Raw genomic sequence first — 19,801 nt, 5'->3', positions numbered from 1 at the left:
GGATGATATATTATTTATCACTATCTTAGCTTTTGGGGCCGCGTACAATATTTGAATCCAGGCCCGAAATTTAGGGCCAAAACCAAATTTCTCTAGACAAGCAAATAAAAACGGCCACTCCAACGAGTCAAAAGCCTTGGCCGCATCCAGTGAAGCCAAGGCCCAATCATTTCCCGGTATCAGAGAGCTATATTGAGTTATTGATTGTACCCTTCTAATGTTAATAGAAGTATTTTTTCCTGGCATAAAGCCTGTTTGGTTCGGGTGGACAACTGATAGTATCACCTTATTATGTTTCATGGCTAGAATTTTTGTAAGAATTTTGTAATCCACATTTAATAGTGAAATAGGGCGATATGATCCACATTCCAGAGGATCCTTCCCCTCCTTTTTAAGAACAATAATATTGGCATCATAAAAGGAATCAGACAAGCAACCACTTTGCATCGCCTCTGAGAAAGTCTCTAAAAGGTGCTGCATCAAGCCCTTTTGATATCTAAGGTTGAGTTCTAGTGGTAGGTGATCAGGGCCCGAAGCTTTACCCAATGCCATATCTGCCAGGGCTGCATTTATTTCCTCTAAAGTGATATCTGCATCCAAAAGGGATTGTTGTGTGTTATTTAATTTGGGAAAATCAAGATCTGCCAAATAAGAGAGACATTCTAATTTATTATGGGCACTTTGGGATTTATATAATGATTTATAAAAGTTATGAAAGCCATTTAGAATTTCTTCTGCCGCAGTGACTATCTGGCCCCCTAATGTTCGAATCCTGTGAATAGCACTAGAGTCATTATGTTTGCGGACCATAAAGGCCAACAACTTACTTGATTGGTTCTCCAATTCAAAATATGATTGTCTAGTGAAGAATAGTTTACGTTTAGATTTAGTGTCAACGTTTTGTGTGTACATTCTATAAGAGTGTAGCCAGTTTATTCTATTCACATCAGACGGGTCTGAAACATAAGACTTCAGCTTCTTTTAACTTATGTTCAAACTCGGTATCAACATGTGCAGTCGTTCTCTTCATGTAAGAGAAAGCGGAGGAGAGGCATCCTCTAAGGTATGCCTTCAGTGTATCCCCAAAAAATCTTAGTGTTCCTTGGCAACGGATGTACTTCCATGAAACAGTCAATTTGATCCGGTATTCTATCATTAGGACAAATTAATTTTAACCAAAAGTGATTAAGTTTCCATGCGGATCTGTCCCGTAACTGGTCAAATTTAAGCGTTAGTATCACCGGGCTATGGTCTGAAATCCCTCTTACCCCTTGTTCAATACTATGTACCCACATCGCAGTATTACTAGAACTGAAAATATAATCTAATCGTGATAACGTAGATTTAGTTGAGGAGTGACAAGTGTATTCTTTAGTTCCGGGGTGATGTAATCTCCACAAATCTATCCAACCATATAAGTTGAAAACAAATTAGACGATGGTATTGTTGTCCTTCTGGTGTTGTCACCAATTCTCAATCTATCTAAATTTTCGTCCATAATCAAGTTGAATTCCCCCATACACAAGATCTGAGCATCCGGGTAGTTTAGTGCGAAGCTTACTGCCTTTTGGATAATAATTAGATTAGCAGGAGGTGGGTTATATATACATAGTATTACATACTCTCTGGAATCAATTATAGCATTTATAAAACAAATCTTCCCTCTGAATCTCTGCGAGCCTCCCTAACCTCCCAGCTAATGGCCTTATGGATTAAAAACAAAACTCCTCTTGAATAGCTTGTATGGTAAGAGTGTAACGACCATTGCACCCAGGGTTTATTTAGCCAACTAGCTGAATCTCTAGTGAAGTGTTTTTCGACTAAAGCCAGGATACGTGGCTGGCAAGTTTTGATTTGCGAGAATACTTTAACCCTCTTCTTAGGGGATTTCAGACCTCTTAAATTCCATGTCATACATTTCAGTTGTGACGCCATGTATCTAATATAAGAAAGATGAAAATAGATATGAGGGGTAGAAGCAAGAGACCCTTGCACTATTACTGCTCATAATCATTATTTCCCTTATGATGTATCCAATCATTTCCACCCAATTTACATATTTATGGGGCTCACCAGGTTGATCTATCGCCTCTGTAAGACCCAATAGATCATATTGCATGGAGACAAAGTAGAAAGAACTGATCACTTTGACAGCGTTCAACTTGTAAACAACAATCCTAAACACAACCAAAACAAGAAGTAGACTTGAACATTTCTTATGCCGCTTCCTTTCGGGGAATACCATCACTGATCCCAGTGTGAGGTATTATGTTGTCTTTGACGATGCAAAGTCTGAACTCCCGCATATGAAAAAGGTGCATCAAATGAAATCAAACCCAATGTTCAATATAGGAATGGCGACATAAAGGGTGTCGGTCACCCTTTTCCAGGCTTTGGGTGCAACTGGAGCCACTCCAACGCTTCCTCCGGGGTAGCAAAGAAAATAGTAGAGTTTCCAGAAACAATTCGGAGACGAGCAGGATAAGCCATTGCATAGATAATCCCTTTGTCTTTAAGTTTCTTCTTGACATCCATAAATTGGGCTCTCTGTTTCTGTAGTTCCACGGAAAAATCAGTGAAGATAGAAATTGTAGAATTGTTGTATTTAATAGAGCCTTTTTGTCTTGCCAATCTCAGGGTGGTATCTCTAGCCTTAGAATTCAACAGTCTAGCAAGAAGGGGTCTAGGAGGGGCCCCAGGAGGGGGGGGGGATTTTCTGGAACTCTGTGGGCCCTTTCCACAGCAAAGACCAGGGAGTATTCATCTCCTAAGGTAGATTTAAGCCAATTTTCCAAATAGATTTCAGGATGCTGACCCTCTGTTCGTTCTGGTAGGCCAATAATTTGTATATTATTTCTTTGCATTCGATTTTCTAGTTCATCAGCTTTTTGGCGCCAGACGTTTATGGAGCCAGCCACTTTGGTCAACTTGTTAACAATAGGCAGCAGTTTATCTTCCAGTTCTGATACCCTTGTCTCAGCCTCAGTGACACGTTTCTTCATGGTTTGCATGTCTTGGCGGAGTAGGCCCACATCTGAATGAACCTCCTCTATCTTCCTGGTCAGAGAGTTCTTGCAAGTGGATATACACTACCATTCAAAAGTTTGGGGCCATCCAGACAATTTTGTGCTTTCCATGAAAATTCATACTTTTATTTATCAAATGACTTGTGAAATGATTAGAAAATATGGTCCAGACATTGACAAGGTTAGAAATAATGATTTTTATTAGAAAGAATAATTTTCTCCTTCAAACTTTGCTTTCGTCAAAGAATGCTCCCTTTACAGCAATTACAACATTGCAGACCTTTGGCATTGTAGCTGTTAATTTGCTGAGGTAATCTTGAGACATTTCACCCCCATGCTTCCTGAAGCCCCTCTCACAAGTTGGATTGGCTTGATGGGCACTTTTTGCGTACCATACGGTCAAGCTGCTCCAACAGTTCAGTGGGGTTGAAATCTGGTGACTGCTCTCGCCACTCCATTACAGATAGAATACCAGCTGCCTGCTTCTTCCCTAAATAGTTCATGCAAAATTTGGAGGTGTGCTTTGGGTCATTGTCCGGTTGTAGGATGAAATTGGCTCCAATCAAGCGCTGTCCACAGGGTATGGCATGGCGTTGCAAAATGGAGTGATAGCCTTCCTTATTCAAAATCCCATTTACCTTGTACAAATCTCCCACTTTCCAGCACCAAAGCAACCCCAGACCATCACATTACCTCCACCATGCTTGACAGATGGCGTCAGGCACTCTTCAAGCATCTTCCACCTAAACCTTGATTCGTCTGTCCATAAAACTTTTTTCCAATCTTCCTCTGTCCAATGTCTGTGTTCTTTTGCCCATATTAATCTTTTCCTTTTATCAGCCAGTCTCAGATATGGCCACTTTGCCCTGAAGGCCAGCATCCCGGAGTCGCCTCTTCACTGTAGATATTGACACTGGCGTTTTGCGAGTACTATTTAATGAAGCTGCCAGTTGATGAGCTGTGAGGCATCGATTTCTAATACTAGAGACTCTAATGTACTTGTCTTGTTGCTCAGTTGTACAGCGGAGCCTCTCACTTCTCTTTCTACTCTGGTTAGAGCCTGTTTGAGCTCTCCTCTGAAGGGAGTAGTACACACCGTTGTAGGAAATCTTCAGTTTCTTGGCAACTTCTCGCATGGAATAGCCTTCATTTCTAAGAACAAGTATAGACTATCGAGTTTCACATGAAAGTTCTCTTTTTTTGGCCATTTTGAGAGTTTCATTAAACAAACAAATGTAATGCTCCAGATTCTCAACTAGCTCAAAGGAAGGTAAATTTTATAGCTTCTCAAATCAGCCAAACCGTTTTCAGCTGGGCTAACATACTTGTGCAAGGGTTTTCTAGGGTTTTCTAAACATCCATTAGCCTTCTTACACAGTTAGCAAACACAATGTACCATTAAAACACTGGAGTGGTGGTTGTTGGAAATGAGCTTCTATACACCTATTTAGATATTGCAATAAAAACAAAACGTTTGCAGCTAGAATAGTCATTTACCACATTAACAAAGTATAGAGTGTATTTCTGATTCATTTAATGTTAGCTTCTGTAGCGTCGGCGTCCCTGCCTCCTGCTAGGCAGGGACGCCGTTCCCCTCACCTCTCCGCTCCGTGCCCGGCGTCTTCCTCCCGCTCTGCTGGCAGCGCGCGCTCCTTCCCGGCCACTGTGCTTAGGGCGTGCGTGCGCGCGCTCGCCCTCTCTTAAAGGGGCCGCACGCGCCGTCCTAAGGAGTCCCCGGCAAATGGCCGGAGGACCTCTCCATATATAAGGCACCTCCTCCAAAATGGAGGTGCCCGAGCAATGTTGTTGCAAAGCCTTTCAACTCTGCTTCAGCCCTCAGGTCCCGTTACCAGTTACCTGCCAGTCACCTGACAGATTCCTGCTTGATACCTGCCTGATACTTATCTATCTGCGGTCCGACAGTCTGCCTACCAGCCCTGCCAGTCTGTCTATGGATCAGTCTGCCCGCTCACCTGGGAGCGCTCACCTGTTACCTGCCTGCTAGCCTACCTGGAGGCTCTGCCATCACGTGCTGTGACCACCTGCCTGTCCAGAGACTCTTGCCCGTTCACCTGGGAGCGCACATCTGCTACCTGCCTGCTAGCCTACCTGGAGGCTAAGCTGTCACGTGCTGTGACCACCTGCCTGTCCAGAGACTCTTGCCCGCTCATCTGGGAGCGCACATCTGCTACCTGCCTGCTAGCCTACCTGAAGGCTCTGCCGTCACTGCCGTGACCACCTGCTTGTCCAGAGACTCTTGCACGCTCACCTGGGAGCGCACATCTGCTACCTGCCTGCTAGCCTACCTGGAGGCTCTGCCGTCACTTGCCGTGACCACCCGTCTGTCTAGAGACTGTCCCTGTCACTTGCCGTATCCCCCTGCCCTTCTACCCAGAGACTGTCCCTGTCATTTGCCGTATCCTCCTGCCCTTCTACCCAGAGACTGTCCCTGTCACTTGCCGTGACTACCTGCCCACCTTCCCTGGGAGCCACCCGCTTCCTTACAAGGACTGCCCTTTTGTATTGTAGCTCAGAGGTTCCACCTCCCAGACCCGTTACAGCTTCATTGAAAAAATATGTGCTTTTCATTCAAAAGTAATGAAATTTCTAAATGACCCCAAACTTTTGAACGGTAGTGTAGCTTCTAAGAGTTGATCAGCAACTTGCTTCAAGGTCATTTCTTCATGCCCCCCCCCCCTCCTTCTCATCAGATACATGACTCTTAAGTTGATCCATTGTTTTATTTGACAAGGATGTTGGCCCCTTCCTCAACCGAGAATTTTCCTGGAGGTCCCCTCTGGTAAAGTCTTTCAATTTATCTGCTTTACTCGAGTTTTTCCCTCGGCTCATTTTGTAATGTTATAAGCAGAGTATATTATATTATGCTTACTCCAGAAGTACAGTACAGACCAAAAGTTTGGACACACCTTCTCATTTAAAGATTTTTCTGTATTTTCATGACTATGAAAATTGTACATTCACACTAAAGGCATCAAAACTATGAATCAACACATGTGGAATTATATACTTAACAAAAAAGTGTGAAACAACTGAAAATATGTCTTATATTCTAGGTTCTTCAAAGTAGCCACCTTTTGCTTTGATGACTGCTTTGCACACTCTTAGCATTCTCTTGATGAGCTTCAAGAGGTAGTCACCGGAAATGGTCTTCCAACAATCTTGAAGGAGTTCCCAGAGATGCTTAGCACTTGTTGGCCCTTTTGCCTTCACTCTGCGGTCCAGCTCACCCCAAACCATCTCGATTGGGTTCAGGTCTGGTGACTGTGGAGGCCAGGTCTTCTCGCGTAGCAACCCATCACTCTCCTTCTTGGTCAAATAGCCCTTACACAGCCTGGAGGTGTGTTTGGGGTCAATGTCCTGTTGAAAAATAAATGATGGTCCAACTAAACACAAACTGGATGGAATAGCATGCCGCTGCAAGATGCTGTGGTAGCCATGCTGGTTCAGTATGCCTTCAATTTTGAATAAATTCCCAACAGTGTCACCAGCAAAGCACCCACACACCATCACACCTCCTCCTCCATGCTTCACGGTGGGAACCAGGCATGTAGAGTCCATCCGTTCACCTTTTCTGCGTCGCACAAAGACACGGTGGTTTGAACCAAAGATCTCAAATTTGGACTCATCAGACCAAAGCACAGGTTTCCACTGGTCTAATGTCCATTCCTTGTGTTCTTTAGCCCAAACAAGTCTCTTCTGCTTGTTGCCTGTCCTTAGCAGTGGTTTCCTAGCAACTATTTTACCATGAAGGCCTGCTGCACAAAGTCTCCTCTTAACAGTTGTTGTAGAGATGTGTCTGCTGCTAGAACTCTGTGGGGCATTGACCTGGTCTCTAAGCTGAGCTGCTGTTAACCTGCGATTTCTGAGGCTGGTGACTCGAATAAACTTATCCTCAGAAGCAGAGGTGACTCTTGGTCTTCCTTTCCTGGGGCGGTCCTCATGTGAGTCAGTTTCTTTGTAGCGCTTGATGGTTTTTGCAACTGCACTTGGGGACACATTCAAAGTTTGCCCAATTTTTCGCACTGACTGACCTTAATTTCTTAAAGTAATGATGGCCACTCGTTTTTCTTTACTTAGCTGCTTTTTTCTTGCCATAATACAAATTCTAACAGTCTATTCAGTAGGACTATCAGCTGTGTATCCTCCTGACTTCTGCACAACACAACTGATGGTCCCAACTCCATTTATAAGGCAAGAAATCCCACTTATTAAACCTGACAGCGCACACCTGTGAAGTGAAAACCATTTCCGGTGACTACCTCTTGAAGCTCATCAAGAAAATGCCAAAAGTGTGCAAAGCAGTCATCAAAGCAAAAGGTGGCTACTTTGAAGAACCTAGAATATAAGACATATTTTCAGTTGTTTCACACTTTTTTGTTAAGTATATAATTCCACATGTGTTAATTCATAGTTTTGACGCCTTCAGTGTGAATGTACAATTTTCAAAGTCATGAAAATACAGAAAAATCTTTAAATGAGGTGTGTCCAAACCTTTGGTCTGTACTGTATGTGGCCCTCATCCCCATCCATGGCACCCCAATCCTCCATCCTGGTATGCATGTCACCCCTTGATCCCCCATCCTGGCATACATGGGGACCCTTGATCCCTCATCCTTGTATGCATGGCACCCCTTGATCCTGGTATGCATGGCACCCCTTGATTCCCCTATCCTGGTATGCTTGGCACCCCTTGATATCCCCATCCTGGTATGCATGGAACCCCTTAATTCCCCCATCCTGGTATGCATGGCATGGCACCCCTTGATTCCCCCATCCTAGTATGCATGGCACTCCTTGATCCTGGTATGCTTGGCATCCCTCCATCCTGGTATGCATGGCACCCTCTGAGCCCCATCACGCTGCCCACAAAAAAAATAAACAATTATACTCACCTACTCTCTCCTTTAGCGCTGTGTCCCACACTACTGCAGACATTCTCACTGTGTGAGCAGCGCATGGCAGGGAAGTGCTGTGCCGGAATAGTCACTGCTCCCCGCGTTGGGACTGTGTGTGTGGGGAGCAGTGACCATTCACTCTCTTCAATAGCCGGCACACTGCAGCCGCAGCAAGGCTCCTGCTGCCCCTCTGCGGTCAGTGTGCCCGCTATTAAAGTCTATTAAAGACCATGAATATTCACTATAACCAATGGGAGTGGGTTGTAGCCAATATTCATGGACTTTAATAATGGGCACATAGACCGCAGTGGGGCAGCAGAAGCCGCGCTGCGGCTACAATGAACTGGCTTATAAGGAGAATATTCATTTTCTTTAGCAGCAGGGACAGTGTAGGCTGCAGCAGGCGGCTGCTGCTTCCTGTGCCCAGCTCATCCCCCGCTGCTGCTCATCCCCCGCTGCTGCTCCTCCCCCGCCCCCCCCCATCACCCACAGCCATACATGTTTGGACTATAAGACGCACCCCCCACTTTCCTCCAAAATTTTGGAGGAAAAAGTGCGTCTTATAGTCTGAAAAATAAGGTAGTTTGTGGGTGACATTTGCAGAGCCCCAAAGGTGTCAGAACAGCAGAAAGAAAACAAAAGTAACCCCACTGTAGAAATTGCACCTCTCAATTAATTCATCTACGGCTGCAGTGACTATTTTGTAACATCCACGCCAGGCTTTTTCTGGAGAATTGCAAAACAGCCATTTTAGTGCCCACACACTGTGCCCCTATACAGTGTAGTGCCCCCATACATTGTGCCCAGCTTGTGCTTCTGGCGACACGCACTCCATAAACTGTTAAGTGCTCTCCCCTCACTATGACAATGCCAAACATGTGGCCGCTCATTGTGGTTTAGGCATTTTGGGACTCAGAAGGAGGAGAGCATTTGGATTTGGGAGAGCAGAATCCAAACAATTTAATTTGAGGGGGAAGATAGCCATGTCTCTTTTCAGAGTTTGTTCTACCAGTAACGTGGGAACCCCCTAAGTTCCAATGACACATGACGGACCTGAGTGGGGTCTGGTTTTGTGGGGAAAAAATTAGGGGTTTTTATTGGTAACATTTTGGGACACATTTTTTGATCACTTCCAGAATAAGGCTAGGATCTCATTCTTGTGTTCAACGCTGAGCACTTACCGCGGGGTTTCCATGTAAAGTCCACAAAAATGTGATTCAAACGAAACCCCCAATAGAACCACCCACCATAACGAGGCAGATGGAGACACTTTGGGCTCCGTTTGGCGCATCTGCTACGGTGGTATCCATCTTTTTAGGCATGCACAGATCTGTGGTTGCCCACACTTGTGCGCTAAAAAGATGCCTAAAATAATGGGAGACCGCTGGAACAGAGACCAGTCCAAAGTGACTCCATCGGCCTCATAAGTGAGTGGATCCGTCCGGGGTTTTGTCTGAATCTCGGTTTTGGGGAATTTACACGGAAACCCCGACATAAGGTCTCAGTGGAGAGCGCAGGATAAATCTGAGTTGAGCCTTATTCCGATTTTTGTAAGGTAGAATGAACAAAGACAGTAGTACAAGAATAGATCTTATTTTTATTTTTGCACCGTTTTCTGTGTGGTATAAGTGATAAGGTGGATTTATTCTTCTGGTCAGTGCGATTACAGCAATACCATATTTATATGGGGTCTTTTAGGTTTTGCTGCCATCACACAATAAAAATGCTTTTTTTTTTTATAAAAAGTTATTTTCGTTGCCATATTCTGGGAGCTGTAACTTTTTTATTTTTTGGTGAACAGAGCTGTATGACAGCTTATTATTTGCGGGACGAGCTGCAGATTTTTTTTGCACCATTTTCACATATTTTTTGTTTGCATTTTATGTAGATTTTTCAGTCATAGAATGAACAAAAACCAGCAATACTGTATTTTTTTCTTTTTTTTTTTGCGCCATGTGGTAACAGTGATCAGACCAATCTGTTCGTTGGGCCTGTACAATTAAAGCAATACCAGATTTATATTTTTTGTGCTTTGCTATTTTTACAGACTAAAAATAATATTTTACAAAAATGAATTTGTTTTTGCATCGCCATATTCTGAGAGCTGTAACTATTTTTTTTTTTGCCAAATTAGCTATATTAGGGCTTGTTTTTTGCGGTTAGGCATTTTCACTTTTACCATTTTAGATAGCTTTTATTCACTTTTTTGTGAGTCAGTATGATGAAAAAGCAATGTTTTATTTTTTTTTTTTATGGTGTTCACCAAACGCAATAAATAACATGACAGTTTTATAGAGCAGGCAGTTCCGGATGCGGCGATACCAATTATGTGTACTTTTTTTTCAGTTTTGTTATCACAAATGCTGTGTTTTGAATGGCGAAACGGCTTTTCGTGATTACTGTGCAGGTTTTTTTTTCACTTTTTTACATATTTAATTTTACTTTTTTCACTGAGGGACATGTATAATTTTTAATTTTATCACTGGTCTCATACACTGCAGTACTCGTGTACTGCAGTGAATGATAGTCAGCTTATAGCTAGAGCTCACAGGCCACGTAACCCTGGGGTCATCACATGACCCCAATGTACCATGGTAACCATCGGGACCCGCAATTCTCATCACTGGGGTCCGATGGTTACAGAGGGAGTCTTGTGACCCCCTTGTAACAACTTAAATACTGCTGTTGCAATTGACAGCAGCATTTAAGGGTTTAATCGGCCCTAAACTGTCTGGGGCCGATACTACAGGGTGTGAGCTGTCACATACAGTTGATATCTGCGGGAATTGCCACCTCCAGGCGGCAATATTCCCTTATTCCCGATTGCAGTTTTAAAACGGCAATGAGGGAATACGGCCCCTTAACGACAGCCGTTTTAATGCGGATCAACGGTCGTTAAGGGGATAAAAATTTTTTTTAAACAAAAAGGATTAACGTGAAAAAAATATCATTTTTAGCAACAAGAAATATCCATCACTATAGGGAAAACAGACTCACTGCACGATGATAAGTCACGTCCATAACAACAACTTTATTATACTATTATATTATCCTATACACATGTGACAGACATGACAGAGTCTGGAGATGCCGTGGAGAGCGATCTGCTGCCTGCAACATCCTTCAGCATGACCGGTTTGGCAGTGGGTCAGTAATGGTGTGGGGTGGCATTTCTTTGGAGGGCCGCACAACCCTCCATGTGCTCGCCAGAGGTAGCCTGACTGCCATTAGGTACCGAGATGACATCCTCAGACCCCTTGTGAGACCATATGCAGGTGCGGTTGGCCCTGGGTTTCTCCTAATGCAGGACAATGCCAGACCTCATGTGGCTGGAATGTGTCAGCAGTTCCTGCAAGATGAAGGCATTGAAGCTATGGACTGGCCCACCCGTTTCCCAGACCTGAATCCGATTGAGCACATCTGGGACATCTTGGCTCGCTCCATCCAACAACGTCACGTTGCACCACAGACTGTCCAGGAGTTGGCGGATGCTTTAGTGCAGGTCTGAGAGGAGATACCACAGGAGACCATCCGCAACCTCATCATGAGCATGCCCAGGCGTTGTAGGGAGGTCATATATATTTGTCATATCTCCAACTCTGCAGACCGCATGCTGCTTTTGTACTTGGCAGGCCCTGACCAAACAGTATGGAGATGAATGAGGGAGACCAAAGTTCAAAACTAAACTTTTCAACACTTTATGAACGATTCTCCTGCATTACGCAGAGTCAGGAACTTTACAGTTACATGTAGCAGTACATAACATTTGTTACAAGCTACAACAGTCCAGTAAACTATTATGGGAAGGCCCATCATCCCCTGTGGGGACCATACAGGTTGAGATGTGTCGCTACGGCCCCTCAAACCTACTCTCAGCTCCCAGTTGATTTGTGAGGACCTCACTGGCTGAGGTGCATCGGTACAACTTCTCAATATTAGTCTCAAAGTCCACACACTCCTTTCTATGGCACTACATCTTCAGTTCAATTTCTGAAGCACCTGGGGGTTCCAAGTGCTCACTAAGCATCTAGATAGGTGCCTTGGGGGGTCTAGTTTCCAAAATGGGGTCACTTGTGGGGGAGCTCCAATGTTTAGGCACGCAGGGGCTCTCCAAACGCAACATGGCGTCCGCTAACAATTTGAGCTGATTTTCCATTCAATTTGTTAGCGGACACCATGTCGCATTTGGAGAGCCCCTGATGTGCCTAAACAGTGGAGCTCCCCAACAAGTGACCCCATTTTGGAAACTATACCCCTCAAGGATTTTATTAAGGTGTATAGTGAACATTTTGAACCCAGAGGTACGACACAGAATTTGATAACATTAGGTCATCATATTGAATAAGTTGTCATTAGTCTTGAGCGCAAGTGCTCGCTACTTGAGTTTGCATCGGGTACTCAGGTATGCACCATATACAGCGTGTGCTCGAGTGACATGCTCGAGTCCCTGCTCCGCATGTTTCACGGTTATTGGACACCCCAAAAAAAACATGCGGGGATCGCTCGTGCATGGCAGGCAATCCCCGCAAAGTTTTTTGGCCGCGAAGCATATGGGGTGGAGACACTTATGTGTACTTTTATTGTTTTTTTTTTTTTTTTTTTATAATAATATTTATTGATGGGTACATTATATTTTTATTTTTGGTGGATTATTTTTTTTATTTTTTTTTTTATATTTTTGCAATTTTTTTTTTATTTTTTTTTCACTTTCTGAAAGTTTTTATACTTTATTACTTTGTCCCACTATGGGCCTTTCACTTTTTTTTCTCTGATCGCCTGCATGGCACAGGAATGCAGCACCATCCCTGTGCCATGCAGGCTGTCAGCGCTGGACAGGGAGAAGATTGTTTGGAGATGCACTGCGCATGTCCAAAAAATCTTCCTGCTGTCTGGTGACCCGGATGTTGTCATGACGACATCGGGTCGTCATGGCAACATCCTGGAAGCCACGGCAGACAGCGCTGGAAGCCGGAAGAGGAGGTGAGTATCTGCGATCAACTCCCCTTGCCGCCGCAATGCTGCGATCGACTTCGATCGCAGCATCGCGGGGGTTAATGTGCTGGGAGCGGTGCGTGACCGCTCCCTGCACATAGTACCGGGTGTCAGCTGTGACAATCAGCTGACACCTGGTGGCGATCGCGCCCGCACAGCCTGTGTGCGCGCGCGATCGCCATGATGTACTAATACGGGTCTGGCTCTTAAGTCCCAGGGCACAGACGTGTATTAGTACGTCAAATGTTGTTAAGGGGTTAAAAAAAAAAAAACACACATTACTCAACCAACTCTGTTCCGGAGGTGTGCTGCTCTGGTCTGTGCAGTGTGAGTACTGAGGCTCCATACTACAGGTGTGATGTAGTGACGCCATTGTGCCTGCAGTGCACGGAGTCGCAGACTCACAGGAAAAGGGTGAATGGCGGATTGGGGAGCTTTCAACTCCCTGATTCACTATTTATTCAATGGTATCCCCATCATGGGAATGTGGATATCACTGAAATTGTGATGATGGGTAGGGAGAGCGTGCTCGGTGCCGAGTCCTCTCAATTCATGGGCACCATAGCGGCTGCAAGGACTGCCACTATGGATGATATGGCCCTGCTAACTATTGTGTGGCAAATATCTCATAGGTCCTGGGTTCATTAGTATCTGCACCAAGAATGGGGCTCAGTGAGAATTCATTCATTAGCCGTGGGGTGGATAGTACCATATTGTGTGTGTAGGGGGCAATACTGTGGGAAAACCCCTCTAAATGAAATCTTAAACCTTTTTTACATATATGTATTGAAAACTGGACTAACAACATTATTATATAAATATATATATACTAGCAAAATTACAAGCTCAATGGGTTCTGTGGTTGTATATAAACAGATGTAAACAATGATGCTGCTGAATAATTGATACAGTCACTACCTTACCCTGCCTTGTACCTAAACAAAGCTGATACTGCCTAGCTGCGGAGGTTAGCACCCTAAGGGACAATAATGGCGCCACTGCTCACCAGTGGGTGTCCCTCAGAAGCCCTAGTTAACTTTGGTATATATATCAGAAAAATACACTACAGTGCATTGTGAAAGCATTTGGCCCCCTTGAACTTTTCTACCTTTTGCCACATTTCTGGCTTCAAACATAAAGATATAAAATTCTATTTTTCAGGGGAAAAATCAACAACAAGTGGGACACAATCGTGAAGTGGAACGAAATTTACAAGATATTTTAAACTTTTTTAACAAATTTAAAACTGAAAAGTGGGGCGTGCAATATTATTCGGCCCCCTTGAGTTAATACTTTATAGCGCCACCTTTTGCTGAGATTACAGCTGCAAGTCGCTTGGGGTATGTCTCTATCAGTTTTGCACATCGAGAGGCTGAAATTCTTGGCCATTCTTCCTTGCAAAACAGCTCGAGCTCATTGAGGTTGGATGGAGGGCGTTTGTGAACAGCAGTTTTCAGCTCTTTCCACAGATTCTCGATTGGATTCAAGTCTGGACTTTGACTTGGCCATTCTAACACCTGGATACGTTTATTTTTGAACCATTCCATTGTAGATTTTGCTTTATGCTTGAGATCATTGTCTTGTTCACGATTGTGTCCCACTTGTTGTTGATTCTCCCCCAAAAATTAGAATTTTATATTGTTATGTTTGAAGCCAGAAATGTGGCAAAAGGTAAAAAAGTTCAAGGGGGCCAAATACTTTCACAAAGCACTGTATGTCTCAATGAATAAAGGAAAGGGTAGGGTACTCAACAGAGAATGTTTCAATAATCCACCTCAACGAGTTTCCCCAACAGCTTCAACAGGAGGCTTGTTACAGGGGTGTTAATTCATGATGTTCAGCATAGTGTGCCTAATAGCCAGGTGTCCATGTATAAATATCCCACTTCATCCAAAACCCCTCCCCAGTCTAGGAGACCCATTCCCATTCCTAGAGGTGAATTGTCACAGGATATACAGATTAGAGTCTGTCTACAATAATGTACTGCGCCTGTGCTACTTCTCATGCGCTAGAGGTCCGATAATGTCCATCCCCTAGTGTGCATGTCCAGAAGTGAAGTGCTGTACACTGAAACGCCGGATAAACTGATTGCTGCCGTGCCACTCGTACCCATGACTGTGCATGGTTGTAGTTATGTGTTTCACACCGCAGAGTATAATGGCCTATATGTGTCTGGACCAACACCCTTGTCAGTAGATAAAATAACATACGGTTAGAGGGTTTGTGTTTGTCCGTGCTTTGCATCCGATCACATGATTACAGGGGCATAATGGGGCATTACACTGTGTGGGGGCATAATACATCCTGCATAAGGGGCATAATGGGGGCATTACACTGTGTGGGGGCATCATACATCCTGCTTAAGGGGCATAATGGAGGTATTAAACTGTGTGGGGCATCATACATACTGCATGAGGTGCATAATGGGGGCATTACACTGTGTGGGGGCATCATACATCCTGCATAAGGGGCATAATGGGGGCATTACACTGTGGGGTCAGTAAAGGGGCCCTGTACTATGAGAACAATACGTTTGCTCCCTTCCTGTCTCCATAGTTGGGTCGTATGTAGGAGAAGTCATTATTATGGGAGACTTCAACTACCCTGAAATACATTGGGGGACAGAAACATGTAGTTCAAGCAAAGGTAATAGGTTTTTGACAACTATGAGAGACAATTACCTTTCACAACTGGTTCAGGACCCAACAAGAAGGGGGGCACTGCTAGACCTAATATTAACCAATAGGCCAGACCGCATATCAAATATACGAGTTGGGGGTCACTTGGGTAATAGTGATCACAAAATAATATGTTTTCATGTAACCTTTAATAAGATGTGTAGTAGAGGGGTTACAAGGACATTACACTTCAGGAAGGCTAATTTCCAACGGTTGAGAGATGATCTTAGTGCAATAAACTGGGACGATATCCTGAGACATAAAGCTACACAGAGCAAATGGGAGACATTTATTAACATCCTGAATAGTACCTGTGCACAATATATACCCTTTGGGAATAAACATGCTAGAAATAGGAGGAAACCACTATGGCTAAATAGAGCTGTAAGGGGCGCAATAAGTGACAAAAAGAAAGCATTCATAGAACTAAAGCAAGTAGGTAGTGATGAGGCATTAAATAAATATAGAAAATTAAATACATTCTGTAAAAAACAAATCAAGGCAGCAAAGATTGAGGCAGAGAGAATCATTGCCAGAGAAAGTAAAAATAACCCCAAAATATTCTTTAACTATATAAATAGTAAAAAACTAAAAAATGATAGTGTTGGCCCCCTTAAAAATAGTCTGGGTGAAATGGTGGATGAGGCTGAGGAAAAAGCCAATATGCTAAATGATTTTTTTTCAACCGTATTTACACAAGAAAATCGCATGACAGAAAACATTATTAGTGATAACAAAAATTCTCCATTAAATGTCACTTGCTTAACCCAGCAGGAAGTACGGCGGCGTCTAAAAATCACTAAAGTTGACAAATCCCCGGGCCCAGATGGGATACACCCGCGAGTACTGCAGAAATTAAGTAACGTCATAGATAGACCATTATTTTTAATCTTTAAAGATTCCATAATAACAGGGTCTGTACCACAGGACTGGCGTATAGCAAATGTGGTGCCAATATTCAAAAAGGGGACAAAAACTGAACTTGGAAATTATAGGCCGGTAAGCTTAACCTCTACTGTGGGTAAAATCCTGGAGGGTTTCCTAAGAGATGCTATAATAGAGTATCTGAAGAAGAATAACCTCATGACCCAATATCAACATGGGTTTACGAGGGACCGTTCCTGTCAAACTAATCTGATCAGCTTTTATGAGAAGGCAAGTTCGGGACTGGACCAAGGAAATGCAGTGGATGTTGTGTATATGGACTTTTCAAAAGCTTTTGATACGGTTCCACACAAAAGGTTGATACATAAAATGAGAACAATGGGGATAGGGGAAAATATATGTGTGTGGGTTAAGAATTGGCTCAGTGATAGGAAACAAAGGGTTGTTATTAATGGAAAACACTCAGACTGGGTCTCAGTTAACAGTGGGGTACCACAGGGGTCAGTATTGGGCCCCCTTCTTTTTAACATATTTATTAATGACCTTGTAGGGGGCATAAAGAGTAATATTTCAATATTTGCAGATGACACTAAACTCTGCAGGGTAATCAATACAAAGGAGGACAATTTTATATTACAGGAGGATCTATGTAAACTAGAAGCTTGGGCTGATAAATGGCAAATGAACTTTAATGGGGATAAATGTAAGGTAATGCACTTGGGCAGAGGAAATAAAATGTATAATTATATGCTTAATTGTAAAACACTGGGCAAAACTGTAACTGAAAAAGACCTGGGTGTATTGGTGGACGACAAGCTCACGTTTGGTGGCCAGTGTCAGGCAGCTGTTGCAAAGGCAAATAAAATAATGGGATGCATTAAAAGAAGCATAGATGCTCATGAGGAGAACATAATTTTACCTCTATACAAGTCACTAGTGCGACCACACTTAGAATACTGTGTACAGTTCTGGTCTCCGGTGTATAAGAAAGACATAGCTGAACTAGAGCGGGTGCAGAGAAGAGCGACCAAGGTTATTAGAGGACTGGGGGGTCTGCAATACCAAGACAGGTTATTACACTTGGGGTTATTTACTGTGGAAAAAAGAAGGCTTAGGGGTGATCTTATTACTATGTACAAGTATATGAGGGGACAGTACAAAGACCTTTCTACTGATCTTTTTACTCTGAGGCCTGAGACGGGGACAAGGGGGCATCTTCTACGTCTGGAGGAAAGAAGGTTTAAACATAATCACAGACGCGGATTCTTTACTGTAAGAGCAGTGAGACTATGGAGCTCTCTGCCGCATGATGTTGTAATGAGTGATTCACTGTTAAAATTTAAGAAGGGCATAGATGCCTTTCTTGAAAAGTATAATATTACAGGTTATATATACTAGATTCCTTGATAGGGCGTTGATCCAGGGAACTAGTCTGATTGTCATATGGAGTCGGGAAGGAATTTTTTTCCCCAATGTGGAGCTTAGTGTTTGCCACATGGTTTTTTTTTGCCTTCCTCTGGATCAACATGTTAGGCTATGGGTTGAACTAGATGGACCTAGTCTTCCTTCAACCTTAAAAACTATATCACTATATCACTATTACAGGAAACACAAAACCCCAAAAGAGTCTCCGTGCTGAAGGGGTTACAGCCCCCTGCGCCCAGTAATGGGGGATCTCCACATACCTCCACCTGCAGAGCCGCTACCACATATATGGCTGCTCTGTGCGCACAGGACCTGTGATGAGGTCACAGGAGGGGAGGAGTCAGGGGTCACATGATCAGGGGCCTCAGTGGATGCAGGACTCTGCTGTGCTGGTTGTCATGGTGCTGGATGAGCTGAAGTTTATGTGTGGGGTCAGGAGGGGTTTACAGTGTGGATGTAACAGAGCCGTGTGTGTGTACGAGGTGTACGGAGCGGAGCCGTGTGTGTACGAGGTGTACGGAGCGGAGCCGCGTGTGTATGAGATGTAGACAACATACAACCCCCTAAAGTGACCTCATTTCGGACACTACCCATCAGGGAAGACATCTAAGGCCACGGCCCCACTATCAGTATTTGGTCAGTATTCGGTCAGTATTTTTATCAGGAGTGGGCACAAGAACCATGTGAGGAACAATCAGAGAAAAGGTATAATAGAAACAAGTCACCAATTCTGCATTTATCACCCACTCCTGGTTTTGGCTCCCACTCCTGAGAAAAAATACTGACCAAATACTGATAGTGGGGTCGTGGCCTGAGGGTGTATTGAGAATTATTATCCCAAAGGTGTGTCACTGATTTCTTTACCATTTCGCTGTGTGATAATAATATTACATTTATTCTGAGGCGCAGCGAGGGGGTTCAGCTCAGGGTCCCGTCTTTTACATCTGGTCCAGGTCGATATCACGACTTCTCCAGCACAGACACATCTGACTTCTGACATTTCCAGCCCAGTCCCCATCTATTCCCAACCGGCACTAACTCCTCATCCTGCTTTCACCCCAATGCTGAGCCGCTGCTGTGTCCCTATTACTGATCCTCTTAATGCCTCATATAATAATGCCACCACTGTGCCTCTTATAAAGTAAAATGCCTCCTTTGTGCCTTAGATGGTAAAATTGTGCCCTAGAAAACATTAATGCCCTGTGCAAATACCCTAGAAAAAAGTGCACATATTTTGCCCCTAGAAAGTAATAATGCCCGCCCCCAGTGGGCCCATTTGACAGTCACAATACCCTGAGTGCCCCTATAACAATTATGCATCTTAGGTGCCCACTTAAAATGTAATAATGTCCCGAGTCCCCACCATATATAGCTCCCTTCTACACAGCATGACATTTTGCATGCATACCAATTTACGTTTCTGTTCAGACTCTCAGGTTTTTTCTTTGTAGTTTAATGTACTTTAGTGAATATAAGGGTGTGGCCGCCCTTTTTCTGAGCTGGAAGGTTCATTCTGCCTCTCAGGTTCATACTTCTACTAAGGGTTCAGTCTCTCAGCCCTTATCCATATGTATGTCACTTGACAAATGGTAAGATTTTAATATTAGAGTTAGGACTGTCCCATAAGGGTTGCCGTGACGTGGTGGGATGGCTTTTACATTATTTTGATCAAAATTTTTTAACTAAATACCCTTTATTATTTATCATTATTTTTATGCACTTGGCGATTTATCCATTTACCTTTGGGTATTTGTGTATTGTCTTTGTTTTATTTCTGTCTAATGGCCTTATGTAAACATGCATTTACATTTTGAATGAACGCTAGTGTTGAGCGAGCATGCTCGACACTGCTCGGTACTCGCCCGAGCATCTCACTACT

At 43.6% G+C, this 19,801-nt stretch overlaps 1 protein-coding gene across 1 annotated transcript in view; it reads right to left on the bottom strand.

Moving 5' to 3' along the window:
- LOC141182768 (uncharacterized) overlaps window positions 1-18,241 on the bottom strand; it is a 37,695-nt gene extending 19,454 nt beyond the window's left edge. Inside the window, exon 1 of the mRNA XM_073660872.1 lies at window positions 18,183-18,241. The gene's annotated coding sequence lies outside the window, so the exon portion shown is untranslated. The remainder of the gene's footprint in view (window positions 1-18,182) is intronic.
- Window positions 18,242-19,801: the final 1,560 nt, after the last annotated feature.

This window comes from Phyllobates terribilis, unplaced genomic scaffold (assembly GCF_046119375.1).
Source record: "Phyllobates terribilis strain yellow unplaced genomic scaffold, ASM4611937v1 Scaffold_36__1_contigs__length_13169755, whole genome shotgun sequence".
Classification (NCBI taxonomy): domain Eukaryota; kingdom Metazoa; phylum Chordata; class Amphibia; order Anura; family Dendrobatidae; genus Phyllobates; species Phyllobates terribilis.
Note: the sequence above shows the minus strand (reverse complement) of the source record. Positions and strands in the feature narration are given on the sequence as shown.